The sequence below is a fragment of the Sebastes fasciatus genome, chromosome 16 (genome assembly GCF_043250625.1).
Source record: "Sebastes fasciatus isolate fSebFas1 chromosome 16, fSebFas1.pri, whole genome shotgun sequence".
NCBI lineage: Eukaryota > Metazoa > Chordata > Actinopteri > Perciformes > Sebastidae > Sebastes > Sebastes fasciatus.
In genome coordinates, this window is record NC_133810.1 from 25,690,580 (window position 1) to 25,704,311 (window position 13,732).

General features: G+C 38.0%; 1 protein-coding gene across 1 annotated transcript in view; it reads left to right on the forward strand.

Annotated features, from left to right (window-relative positions):
• b3gat1b (beta-1,3-glucuronyltransferase 1 (glucuronosyltransferase P) b) overlaps nt 1-13,732 on the forward strand; it is a 24,770-nt gene continuing 11,038 nt past the window's right edge. Inside the window, exons 1-2 of the mRNA XM_074610583.1 lie at nt 1-477; nt 12,745-13,009. The gene's annotated coding sequence lies outside the window, so the exon portion shown is untranslated. The remainder of the gene's footprint in view (nt 478-12,744; nt 13,010-13,732) is intronic.

Genomic DNA, 13,732 nt, shown 5'->3' on the forward strand with positions numbered 1-13,732 from the left:
CCTCTCTCTCTTTCTCTCTCACACCTGCAGGGATCAGACAATTACCAGCATTAATACTAAGAGAAACACAGAGGAGACAGGGTGTTCATGTCAATGCTTGGAGCTATACACAGTAAAGTGGAATAAGACGAAGGAAGAGTGACAGAGAAAGGAAGAGCGACGGGAGGAGAGCAGAAGAGGGAGGGTTTAGTGGTAAAGAAGCGTCCCTCTCTTCTCCCACATCTCTCAGTCTGTGCGCACTGGAGCACAGCAGGAGCTCCGGAGCGCATCACCGACATGTACACCTGTAAAGCCCGGTCCATTCATCCAGGGATGCGGCGTTCATGTAGACTATATGAATGGCAGCGACACCGTTAAACGGCAGCAAAAAGAGTGATTTCCATCTGTCTTGATGAAATCATTTTGAGCTCGGGGGCAGAGGAGAAGGCGACATGCGGAGAAGAAGTGGATGCTGAGCTGCTCCAGTCTACTATTAAGGTCTGGACCTTTTCTCTCCTTTAAATGCACTACAGGACATGCTTTATGGATGGATGTTTTTTTTTCTCCTGCTTTGTTGGATCTACTATGTGTGTTGAACAAGACAAGCTACAACAGAGATGAGTTTTTCAAACCCTCTGCTATCTGTCAGGCTGGATTATAGAGAACTTTCATGGGGATAAAATAGGGGAGACCAGGGGCAGTTGTAACATTTTTGGGGGTTTTGATGTTTCTGCATCTAAGGTCACTTTCGACTCTACCAAATAAAATAAAATAATCAACCTCTATAAATTTTAATTTTAACTATCAGAGTATATATAAACAGGTACACAAAATGACATATAGTGGTTAAGATTTTAATCTGTAACGTGTTCATTTTTTATGGTTTTCATCACTATTTCTTACTAAATGTCCAACGTTTATTTTATACGTTTTCCTTTTTTAATTTCTATAATATTTTTGAGATATGTAAATTCATTTTCATCCAGCTTTTTGCTTCATTGGAAATACTGATATAAAACATTTTCTAAAACGAGGATTTCATGATTTCTCTACACCCTGAAGAATTTGGACGGTGTCTATACAGTAGATGTCAGTTTTCATACACAAAAAAATATGAAATAATATGATAATATTATGTTATTATTATATTATATATTATAATAATCTAATGTCCTTACCGCAGAAATTAAATTTTTTTTGCCAATATTGCAGATAAATGGCAGGTCTGCTACTTTAGCTTTGACTCTTAGCATTTAATATATATGAATTCAACAGTAATATTGAGTTATTTTTTAAATGTAGTTCGAAATACAAATTTACTAAGCTGTATGGTAAGGACAAACAATAAATACCATGTTTTTCTTGGTCTTGAGGGTCACCTGTGTGGGTGGCCCAACCTGTCATTCATGTGCTCACCTGCTGACTTCTGTTTCCATAGAAACTAGATTTGTTTGGCTTTGAAAAAAACTTTTACTATGGCATTTGTTCAGTGTCGCGGTAAGGACTCAGAAGTGTGGGACAGGTGCATTTAGATGAAAAAAAATCAGAAAAATTATTTGTTAATAAATAAATAATTTCAATACGGTGTAAAGTAATATGTATATGAAACAATTCCATGTGAAATAAGCTCATTTTACATATCTCATCATTGAGACCACAGTTGTGGGACATGAAGAAAATTTGTGTTTGGATCCATAAAAAGTTCCATAAATCTTTTTTTAAGTCAAGATGGGTAATAACGCTGTGTATATTTATCAAGCATTTCACTAAAATCACAAATTTCATTGCTGGGACTTAAACATGCCTGTATAGTTGCAGAAACACCCAAAAACCTCTTGAGCTATTTGGATACAATTATTATGTAAGTGACTTGTATTTGTGTCATCAAATGTTTTACAAGCAATGTTAGAGTCACAATATTGATTGAAACAAGTCAAATGTTACATCTTCCCCTAGACGTGCAGGGGCGATTGTAGCAGCACATGCATGGGGGCAATTGAAACAATACAAGTAATACCTTCATAGAAATACTAAAGACCACAATAAACTACCAAGAACAGAGATATAGTTAAAACAATTTAATATCCATTGAACAATTAAATACTTTCATACCTCAACAAAAAAAGGCCTTGGCAAAAAACGTTGATAAGTATGAGACATCAGAGAGGGATCATTACAGACCATGTGTATAATGGGTTTCATGGTTCTGTCTTGTTTCTGATCGGAGATATTTGGGATGTTACAATTGCCCCCGGTCTCCCCTACATGTACAGAAGACTGTTGAGAATCTTCAGATCAGAGTAGATTTGTTAAGGATCTGAGCTTATTTCTTGGTTCCTTTGTTGTTTCACACCGGCATGAAATCTCATAACTGTCAGTAACATTGCACATCTGTGCTTTGTATAGTCACTGTCAAACTGTAGTTTTCTGAGATGTGTCGTCCTTGGCTCAGTTCAGCACCACTGAAATCTACAATCTTTTAATTAGACTCTGGATGATCTTCAAGAGGTCTTTTTGCCATCTTGCTGCCAAACTGTCTGCAGATTAACTAACTAACACTTCTTTCTCAAAATACTAACGCTAATGAAGTAAAACATATTCACCCCTTTGCATTACGTATTATCACAAAACAAGTATCTTTTATACAAAAGCTTACATATATTTAGAAAATAATAAAGACTAGAATAGAGCTGTATTGTCCCAATTTGTTTCACCATTAAAAACAACAGCACAATTAAACCCATTTAACGTATATATATATATTTTTTTTTATCACAAATCATCAACAGTATAATGTACACCCATATATATGCAAAAGTTGAGACAATTTAATGAGATCTCCAACATAGGGATATTCTAGTGATGTTGCTTCAGCCTGCAGCACAAACTGTAAATCAGTCTGTTATTGATACTCACAAATGAGTTGCAATTAATTGCTTATGAGAATACTACTGAAATACCAGCTTTACAAAAATGTGTGACGTATTATACACTTTGCAGTTTTGTAACCTGACTTTTACGTTTTTGATTTAGACCTTAATGTGGCATAAGTCAGAATATTTTTAGCATCACTCGTGAACGCCGATCAAACGGTCAAACTAGGCAGCGCTGATGCCGTGATAATGCCCATTTCTCACGTAAGATATCTTGTAGTGTATACTGTTTAGCTGTAAAATGAGAAAGCTCTGGCTGGTGGGCGGTGCTTGGTATTTCCTCAACTGATCTCTACATGGTCCCAAACGTTTTCATTTTACAGCTGAACAGTACACTACAAGATGTTTCTGAAAACATTTTACGTGAGAAATAGGCATTACAGTGACAGAATATTGATTCATATTTGATCAGCGCTGCCTAGTTTGACTGCGATTGATTGACAGCTGCTGTCAGGATATAGTGACCGTTTCATAAAAATAACTTTTTTTGAATCATATTTATTCCAACCTGACTACTCCAGCTCTAACAGCAGTATGAGCAGCATTGTGCTGTTTTAACTGCTTCTTTGGTTTACAAAGTTGAATCCAGTGTAAAGCCTCGTTGGTCTAAATTGTCAGTACAGAAAAATGCCATGGTTTCACTCTTTATTTCTCTTTAAATGCTCCTTGGGGTCTCACTGTTCACTTACACAGGGACACTCAACACTCAACCTGCTCTAGACTGTACCAGAGAGTGACTAGAAACAGATTTGTTCTTCTCATTAAAACGTGTTAATTGCCGGTGTTTTTCACACTTTATGAAACTACAAGCTAGAAAGTGACAGCTACTGAGAAGCTTTTTTTGTGCAAAACAAACTCGTCCGTTGCCGGTGTAAAACATGAGCCTGTGCTGCAGGCACCTCAGTGTCAGTAACTGAACCAGCACCAGCCGTGGATCATTGCCATATTATTTTATAATGAAGTCTAAAGATTTAACTTTCAGATATCCTCTTCACCTACTGGTCTGTTCATTAACAAATTGCTCACAAATGGTTCTTAGTTTGATAGTTAGATAGTTTCATCTTGAATTAAAAGCTGCTTGGAAATCCATCAGAGGGCTGTTTCATGGAGCATTTGAAATCCTTCCCAACTATTCTGATTCTGCATTGGTTCCTGTGTAATCTACATCGACTGCATCTCATCAGAATTAAGAGCGGCTCAGAGATATTCAAGAGAAAACATTACGCTTTGAACCAGCTCTGCAGGCTTGCTGTTTTCTTTTTTTGTCTACATACTGTGCTTCTCTGTGCTCTTGATGTACATTACAAAAAAAAAGAAAAAAGCCTTTGAATCAGATTGTTTGAGGTTGTTTTTGCCCACTTGAAAGCTGGTTCAGATCAGAGGCAAATTCCCACTTCAAGCGGAGGGAATGCTGCATGAGCAGATCAATACAAAGAGCGGGACCTCGCGAAAACCAGCACTATCGTCCTACGGAACAGGATGCTGACTCCTCTGAAGTTCCCACTGATCTGTAGACTATAACAGGAACAATATCATTAATGCTAACCATGGGAATGTGTCATTATTGACTGATGGATGGATGTAATATTTATTGAAGTATCCAGCAAGAACTTGGCTATCAAGTGGTTTCAGATGTACTATAATGACGTGTTTTCTCTTTCCCATCCTTACAACATATTAGGCAAAGTTCTCAAACTAAGTTGGCATCAGCAGCCAAAATTTTGTAATAGAGTGAACATGAATGCATTTTATATATTTAGCAGCATATGACTCCTTTTCCTAATTACTCTGATATTACACTGGAATTTGTGCTGCATTTTCCACCTGTATGGACAACCCATTCTCACTCCTACATCCTCAAATACTGATGCTTAGTTGGCAGCATTTGGTGTCCAATACCGACGCACATAGGCACCCTTTAAAGCTGGAGTAGGCAGGTTGGAACAAATATGATTTAAAAAATATATATTTTCTATAAAACTATCCTGACAGTAGTGAATGAGACAGGTAATCTGAAAAAAGCCATGTGCCTCTGTGTCCTCCGGTGTCCTCCGGTGCTCCTAATGGCATCTGCCTTGACCTCTGACCTCAAGACATGTGAGTGAAAATGGGTTCTATGGGTACCCACGAGTCTCCCCTTTACAGACATGCCCACTTTATGATAATCACATGCAGTTTGGGGCAAGTCATATATAGTCAAGTCAGCACACTGACACACTGACAGCTGTTGTTGCCTGTTGGGCTGCAGTTTGCCATGTTATGATTTGAGCATATTTTTTTATGCTAAATGTAGTACCTGTGAGGGTTTCTGGACAATATTTGTCATTGTTTTGTGTTGTTAATTGATTTACAATAATAGATATATACATACATTTGAATAAAGCAAGCATATTTGTCCACTCCCATGTTGATAAGAGTATTAAATACTTGACAAATCTCCCTTTAAGGTACATTTTGAACAGATCAAAAATGTGCGATGGACAGTTCGCTTGGAACCTCGACCAAGGTGGTACCAAAACTGGAGTGGTGCTATTGGTACCATCCACAACTTTTCCTAATGGAAACGCAAAAATAATTGGTGTAATGTGTAACGAGCTGAACTAAAGTGAACTACTTGGTGGAAACGTGCCAGTAGAGTGTGATTCTGTCTCTACTGCTTATTCTCATCCACAAGCAGCAGTGGACATCTTGGACATCAATCTGTTAAAGAGGAATGAACAAACACCTGGTTTCACTCCTGATTCAATAATATAAAGCGTTGCATTACTCAATTTGCGCAAAAGCAAAAAAATCAATTGCTGACTTCCCTCCATCAGTAGGCGTATCAGTGGGCTGGAGCCTCAGAGTGTGGAGGACAGAAACAGCTAAATGAGACCTTCTCATAATGACAAGATTAGTTCAAACTTACTGCACTACTTTTAAAGTTCATCCCTCCCTAGGACAAACATTCTCAACAACTGAAAAACTAGTAAACAAGTTAATGTTTGTGTGTTGTCTATGTGTGTTTGTAATCAGGATGGGTGGCGTGCAGTATAATATGATTGTCTATAATGGAAGCTGCTCTGCCTGTGTGCATTATAATTGAGTCAAGGCCATGCATTTACATCATTACTGATTGTGGTTGATTGTATATGTAGCTCTGATTGTTTTTGTGGGGGTGTACTTTCAATCAGTGAAATGGAATTGAATGCTGATTTACTGAAACTTAAAGGAGACTTATTATGCTTTTGTGCTTTTTCCCTTTCCTTTAGTGTGTTATATAGTTTTTGTGCATGTAAAAGGTCTGCAAATTTAATAAGCTCAAAGTCCACGCCAAAGGGAATAACTCTCCCTTTGGCCCTTTACTCTAAATTCTTTCATTTTCCAGCCAAACAGTACACTACAAGATGATTCTGAAAACATTAGAGACGAGAAATAGACATTACAGTAACAGAATACTGATTCATATTTCATCAGCGCTGCCTAGTTTGACCGTTTGATTTGAGTTTGCGAGTGATTGACAGCAGCTCAGAGACGGCAAGGCTCCAGCTCGGCTCTGATTGGTTGTTTTCTTCCAGTCTGTGAAATCTTGCGGAAGCCATCAGGAGCACCAGAGGACACAGAGGCTCATGATCTTTTTTTTCCGATTACCTGTCTCATGCACTACTGTCAGGATATAATGACCATTTTATAAAAAATAACATTTTTTAATCATATTCGCTCCATTCCTACCCACTGCTGCTTTAAGTGCAAACTCCACAGTAAACCACATGCTACCCTGATTTCCCACCATCTGCGTTGAACTCCTCCGTGTGAATATTACCACATTTCTTCCAAATGTAGAGACGAGAATATTCCGATGTCACTTCAAGGCAAATTGAGAAGCTGCTCCATTAACTGTGACAACTTACAGAGAATTGTTGTTGCTCGCTTTGATCATGACAATAATTGGATTAAGCTAATTACATGCCCAGCAGAATATTACACTTGTGCTCAGCAGTCGTGTATACACTGTGATCTTTGATGGAACTGATTGTCATTTGCCTTCAGCTGCCGATTTGGATTCTGTTACAAGAATGCAGCAATTACGACACGGTGATATAAGCATCTTAACATAATTATTACTTTGATTATGGTCATATTTAGCGAATTCATATCGTGATAAGGCATGAATTTTGATGAATGCTGATTGCCTCAAGGAAAACAAGCACATAATTATTTATTCCATAAACAAATGCGGTATGCAAAATAGCAAGAAAATGGGAGTATCAACTGAGGGAACAGCTTGATCAAATTATTCTCAAACTCCAAGTACATGCAGTAATTAGATTACAGTGTGCCCGTAACCAAAACTAGTGAATGATAATGGGTGCATATATTGGTTCATTTTCTGTTTATGAACAGTTCTAAAAGTTTGAAATAAGCGATGTAAGTTTGACATAAAGTTCAAAACTTTTAAATGTATTGAATTAATCTCAGAAGTGTTTTAGAGGGTGATACAATATGGAAGTGTAGATTTAACCGTGATATAACTTTGACAATGAAAGTGGATTTTATTTTTGTAAGACGGGACCCCTCATGCATGAAGAGAGTCGGGCCAGTTTATTGCGACACCGTTTTTACTCCTCATCTGCTTATTATAAATGAGCTGGATTTGATTTGCTTCCATGGTTTTACTGGCCAGCACAACAACTTACAAAGCAGACCACGGTCTAAGTGCACATTTCATTCAAATGACCGTATAAATCACTGGAAGGTATTGTGTTTTAATAAGACTTTATTTCAAGGCCGTCACATTATGCAAGGATGAGAGAATATAATATGTCAAGGTGTTACACTGGCATCTTCCTACCAATATCATCTGTCTCTTTGTCAAGTCTGAGGTGTAACATGTGAGACTGCCCCGTTTGTCTTGAAATATATCTGCATATTTCTGGAAGAATGCAAAACTAAGACAAAAAGTAGATCACCAACCACTTATCTGTCACCATAGGTCAAATTTTAATCTTTGTGATATTGTACTATCAGTAGCAAAACTAATTAATTGCGATTAATCGCAAATTAATCACACAATTCTTTTTATCTGTTTAAAATGTACCTTAAAGGGAGATTTGTCATGTATACTCTTATCAACATGGGAGTGGACAAATATGCTGCTTTATTCAAATGTATGTATATATTTATTATTGGAAATCAATTAACAACACAAAACAATGACACATATTGTCCAGAAACCCTCACAGGTACTGCATTTAGTTTAAAATATATGCTCAAATCATAACATGGCAAACTGCAGCCCAACAGGCAACAATAGCTGTCAGTGTGTCAGTGTGCTGACTTGACTATGACTTGCCCCAAACTGCATGTGATTATCATAAAGTGGCCATGTCTGTAAAGGGGAGACTCGTGGGTACCCATAGAACCCATTTTCATTCACATATCTTGAGGTCAGAGGTCAAGGGACCCCTTTGAAAATGGCCATGGCAGTTTTTCCTCTCCAAAATTAAGCGCAGGTTTGGAGCGTTATTTAGCCTCATTGGTACCGATGGATTTTTTAGGTTTTTCTTGTTTCGTATAATACCAGTATCATCACTCTAGCTTTAAAACTGAGCCCGCTACAACCTAAAAATCGCAAGTTGTGTTAAAGCATTAAATAAATTAGAGGCGTTAAAATTAATTTGCGTAAATGCGTTATTATTGCGTTAACTTTGACAGCTAAAACAGTCTGGTAAATTCAGAAAATTGCATCACTTTGCTTTGATGCAGCCAGCTCTACCAGGTGAGCTATTGCAGCGCCCCTGAATTCTACTTTTCATTTGTAAGAGGAATAATGTGTTATGTCTTCTCTCAAAAGTTCCATAGTCTCACTTTAGGTTATTGTTTTAACCACTATTCCCAAAACAAAAATGTTACTACTGGCTGATCAAAAAAACATCCAGCCCTGTTTTTCTCATGCTCACTCTTATGAGCTATGAACTACATGTCCAGTGATGAAACTCAGGTGCATTATATTGTATACGGTTCCAGAGTTGTGTTTGTAAATCAACCCGACGATCCCAGTTACAAATGCAAACTGTGCTGTAAGTGGGACCACTTTCCCTGTCGGAGCTGTGAGATGCATTGTTGGCATAGTGCTATGCGGTACTCATTAACACTTTCTCTAAAATGTCAGACTTCACACCGTCTGTACTTGCAAATACTCACAGTAGAAAGCTGTAATTGCATACGCCCACATATGAAATTATTGAACTATCTCTCACTCACTACGCTTTTTTTTTAATAACACAATTTCTAAAGAAGACATTCTATAAAAATCAATTTCTCAGGTATTAGAGGTTGACTTTGCTCTACCCGTATTTTATCCATAAGTCACGATAGTGTGAATTCCCCTTTCCTGATATGAGTTTAGCTCTAACAGTTATAAATGCATGCAGTTAAACTAATCAAAATAGATTCATTCTGGAGCATTCTCTTGACAAACAAGGACATGCTGGGAATACAAGCTCATCTTATGCAGCAAGTGTGTGTGTGTGTGATGAGGAGAGAGTGGAGGGCCCTAACACAAGTCTATAAGATGCATACATCATCAAAGTCGGACTGAATTCAGCATGATGTCGCTGCACCAGATCAGTTAAAGGTGGCTTGTGTAAGATATCTAACAGTTTCATCAGTGTTGCTCATTAAATAGATCATCAACTCATCAGTGCCTCCATGTTGTTCCTTTACCTTAACATCATTATTCCTTATAGAAAACAGTCTGACAATGCAGCCTCAAAACACGGGAAGGTTTCTAAATATGGACTTTTATTGACAAGTTCATTCACTGATTATCTAGACATGAGAAAATTTCGACCTGCCGACATACTTGCAATGAGAGGAATATTCTGATCTGCTCAAAGCCAGACGAGAATATAGAACATCGCTCACTGTATTCACAGGACGCAGTATTTACTCCCAAGGAAGCCCTTTGAAAATGGCCAGTTTGACAGTTTGTAAGTTTGGAGCATTATTTAGCCTCCTTCACGACAAGCTAGTATGACATGGTTGTTACCAATGGATTCCTTAGGTTTTCTACTTTCATATGATACCAGTGTTTACAATTGAGCTCGCTACAACCTCCGAAAAATGTTAATGCATTAAAGAAATTAGTGGCGTGAAAACAAATTTGCTTTAACACGTTATTATTGCGTTAACTTCGACAGTTAATTGACATTGTGACGGGAATTTGGCCATGTCACAGACAGGTTCCAAAACGCAACACTTACTGTGTTGCGTTGTGTTGTGTATCATGTTGTATCATATTCTGCAGGATGTGAGAAATGACACTTTGTGCAGATAGAGCTGTTGCAGTGAAAAGCCACTAATTATCAACCAGATGATTTTTAAAGGACCCACCGCACTGGAAAAATACCGGAGTTATGCTTCACAGTGTTTTCATCACATCAATATTACCACGGCCAGCTTGAGAAGCTATTAATTGTGGTTTCGTTTTAATGATTTGCATTTTAATAGCACACCTACACCTTTTTCTGTTTGCGACACCTTTGAAACTGCATCAGTGTCTCATTAATCACCCATCTGTCAAACACTGAATGGCATTCCTCTGAGCCTCAGCACATAACAACAGATGCAGACAGAATATTGATGGAATGATGGAAATGATTAAATAAGAGAGGAGTGAGAGCACAAGGAGTACTATCGGTGGATCTTTTGAGTCCGAACTTCTGTATTATCTCACTCAAAAGTGTTTTTTCTCTGCAGTGTCATGTGAGGACGGGGCAGCAAAACGACAAGTTGTTTAGAAATGTGCAGAAAGGTGTTTCTGCTGGAGAGAAGAGGTGTGGAGCTGAGAGCAGTTATTCTTTTACAACAAATCTGTTTACGTGCACACATTATTTTTAGCAGCACCGCATATCACAATGCAGCTAATACTCTTGGTCACGAAACGCTGTTTATAAACGCACCGTCTTTTTTGGCTCCCTAATACCATATGCATGAATAAACAGTGTATTTCCTGAGGAAAATGAGGCTGACTCAGACAATGAAAACCCCACAGTGGTGATCAGGTGCATACCTCATCTAAATAGTCTTTTTAATATCTGAGAAATATTGATGATGACTGATTTGAATTACAGGGATAATGGTAACACATCATGGCGCTTGTGCTCAAATAAATAAAATGTGAAATTGAAGGTTGGGACGGTTCACACAGGAGAGGAAACAGGAATAGATAAGTAAACAGAGGAGGTGGAAATTTGAGGATGAATACTGATTCACGTCTGGCAGTCTGTTGCCTGACGCAGAATCTCAGTCCATTTGAGATACAAGCTCAGTAACTTACATATAGTATAGTAACTCTAGCAACCTCTTTAAAGGTTCTCTATACGATATCCGGAGCATTAATATAGCAGCAAACAACTAGTATCTAGATATAGAGGAGTAATGTCTACCTGAGCAGAGAATGAAGTCACTCTCCCTCTTTGTGTGTTGTAATCAGAGATTCTCTGTGTTTTGTTGACATCACCGTGCCGGCCATGGTCATGTATGTGAGCATGCCCCACTTATGGCCGCCGCTTTGCACTGCGCTCATACAGCGGTTACAGCTGATAACACCGTTCCGACCCACGGCGTTGCCACCCACCCTCTGGTTCCACCCCATGTTAACACTGTTAGCTCTGTCAGCCTTGTTATATTATTTATATATTTACATTATCTCTGATACAGAATTACCAGACGGACTCCGCTGCTCGTATCTGGACATCTATGATGTGGCATTACACTATGGAGGACGGAACCTGCCAAAATAAAAAAAAATGAATGAATAAATAAATTAATGCAAAACTACATAAATAAATACATGCATTTAAAAAGAAATATAAAAGAAATAAATTAATAAATATATAAAATGCAAAAAATTATTAATTAATAAAAAAATAAATGCATAAATAAATATATTTACAAAAATAAATAAATAAAGAAGCAAATTAAAACAAAAAATGTCAGTTTATCTCAAATTTTATCAATTAATTAATTAATGGCTACATTTATTTTTAATATTATTTTTGCTACATTTAATGGCATATTTATTTATTTATCGAATCGTTTTTTTTTAATTTATTCGTTTATTTTTTATTTTGGCAGGTTACGTACTCCATATTACACGTGTGATTTCCCATTTCCATGCAATGACAAGTCATGTCTGACATAGGAACCAATTATTTCCTCATAATGCATTCACGCTGGTGAACAAATAAATATTTCTCTGACTTTAATACAGTATAGGTGTGATTTAGGTCATAGTCACTCATCTACTGTAAGTCCCCCATTATAAGCAGCTTCATGTACAGCCACTGCACTTTGTCACATGCCAATAACCATCCTCTTTAATTACTGATATGAGCTGTACTGCCTCCTCTCCATCTGTGGAGTTCTTTCGATCAGAGCCGTGTTTTTTGTTTTTACCCTGTCCCATTATTAGAATTTTCAAGCATAGGAGACAATTAAGAATGCACTCCTTTCATACGCCTGTCAGGAAATGAAAGCCAAATGAATAGAAATGCCCTTACTGTCTGACTAGTGGACCATGTGACTATAGCTGTTTATGCCTCAGATAAACAACACCCACGTTATGCTTGGCTCCCTCAAATTTTCATATCCCGCTTCATCTCAGTGTAAGAATTCCATTTGTGCGGCTGTGACATTTTTCATGTGATATATTCTATTGTCCCGAGTCCTCCGGCCATGGTTGCCCCTCCGCCCCGTCCCCTTGCCATCAGCTTTGACAATCCCATCCTTTGTTTTTGCCATGAGAAGCAGCATTCTTCCAGAGGGATGACCTCCTCTGTCTCTACAGGGGCTGGCACTGAGGACGCGACCCTACCCGAGGATTGGATAGCACCCACTGGATGCTGTGGACGAAATCCGCCGGTTGTCACCCGGACTCTGGTGCTCATATGTGCACCAAATACACCCTCCTTCCTCGGGAAGAGAACTTGATGGATCCCTCTGTTCATCACAGCTGACACATCAAGGCCCAGCGCCATGATCAGCACCTTAATCATTAACACAGCACAACGGGATTAGACTTCTGTGGCAAAAGTGGATCATCACTCATTTCTGTAAGTAGACATTCCCTTACACTCTATTATTCTTATATTTATTATTGACTTAACATTGTATTGTAGTTAATTCAATTGACAGTGAATGCTCGGTTGTATCATTATTGTTAAACAATGGTCTAACGGGGAAAATAACTTTCCTTTGGCCCACAACAAAATACTAAAATTGAGCAGCACCAGAAGGAGAGAAGCTGAGACGAAAGGTACCGAAGTGAAAAACTATTTCAGGGAGACTCATCCCTAAAATCCCACAGCACCTGAATATTAGAATTCCAAACCAGCCGTACACCAAGGCACCAGGCTCAACTTTTACATCTTGAACCAGTTGAAAGGGATAGTGCAAGCATCAGAACATCAAACACCAGAAACAGTAATACATCAGATTATACCTGCAGCTGTCTATCATATACAGACACATGCACCGGTCACCATTAGGATTTAATTACCATTCCAGGGTAGGGGTGGGTGACAGGGGATGTTCAGGGGCAGATAAAAAGTCAACAGTAAATGTCACATAGAAGTGATGTACATCATCTGAAAGTTGGGAACCTGAAGATTAATTTGAGATGCAGTCATTAATAAGACATAAACATTTTATTAATTAATTAATTAATTAATTAAAATAAATTGTGAAAGTGTATAAGGTAGTAGAACATGATGATATAAGTTTGTGATGGCCATCCCTATGCTCTATTATATCTTTTTGCAGCAATTTTGGAGTTG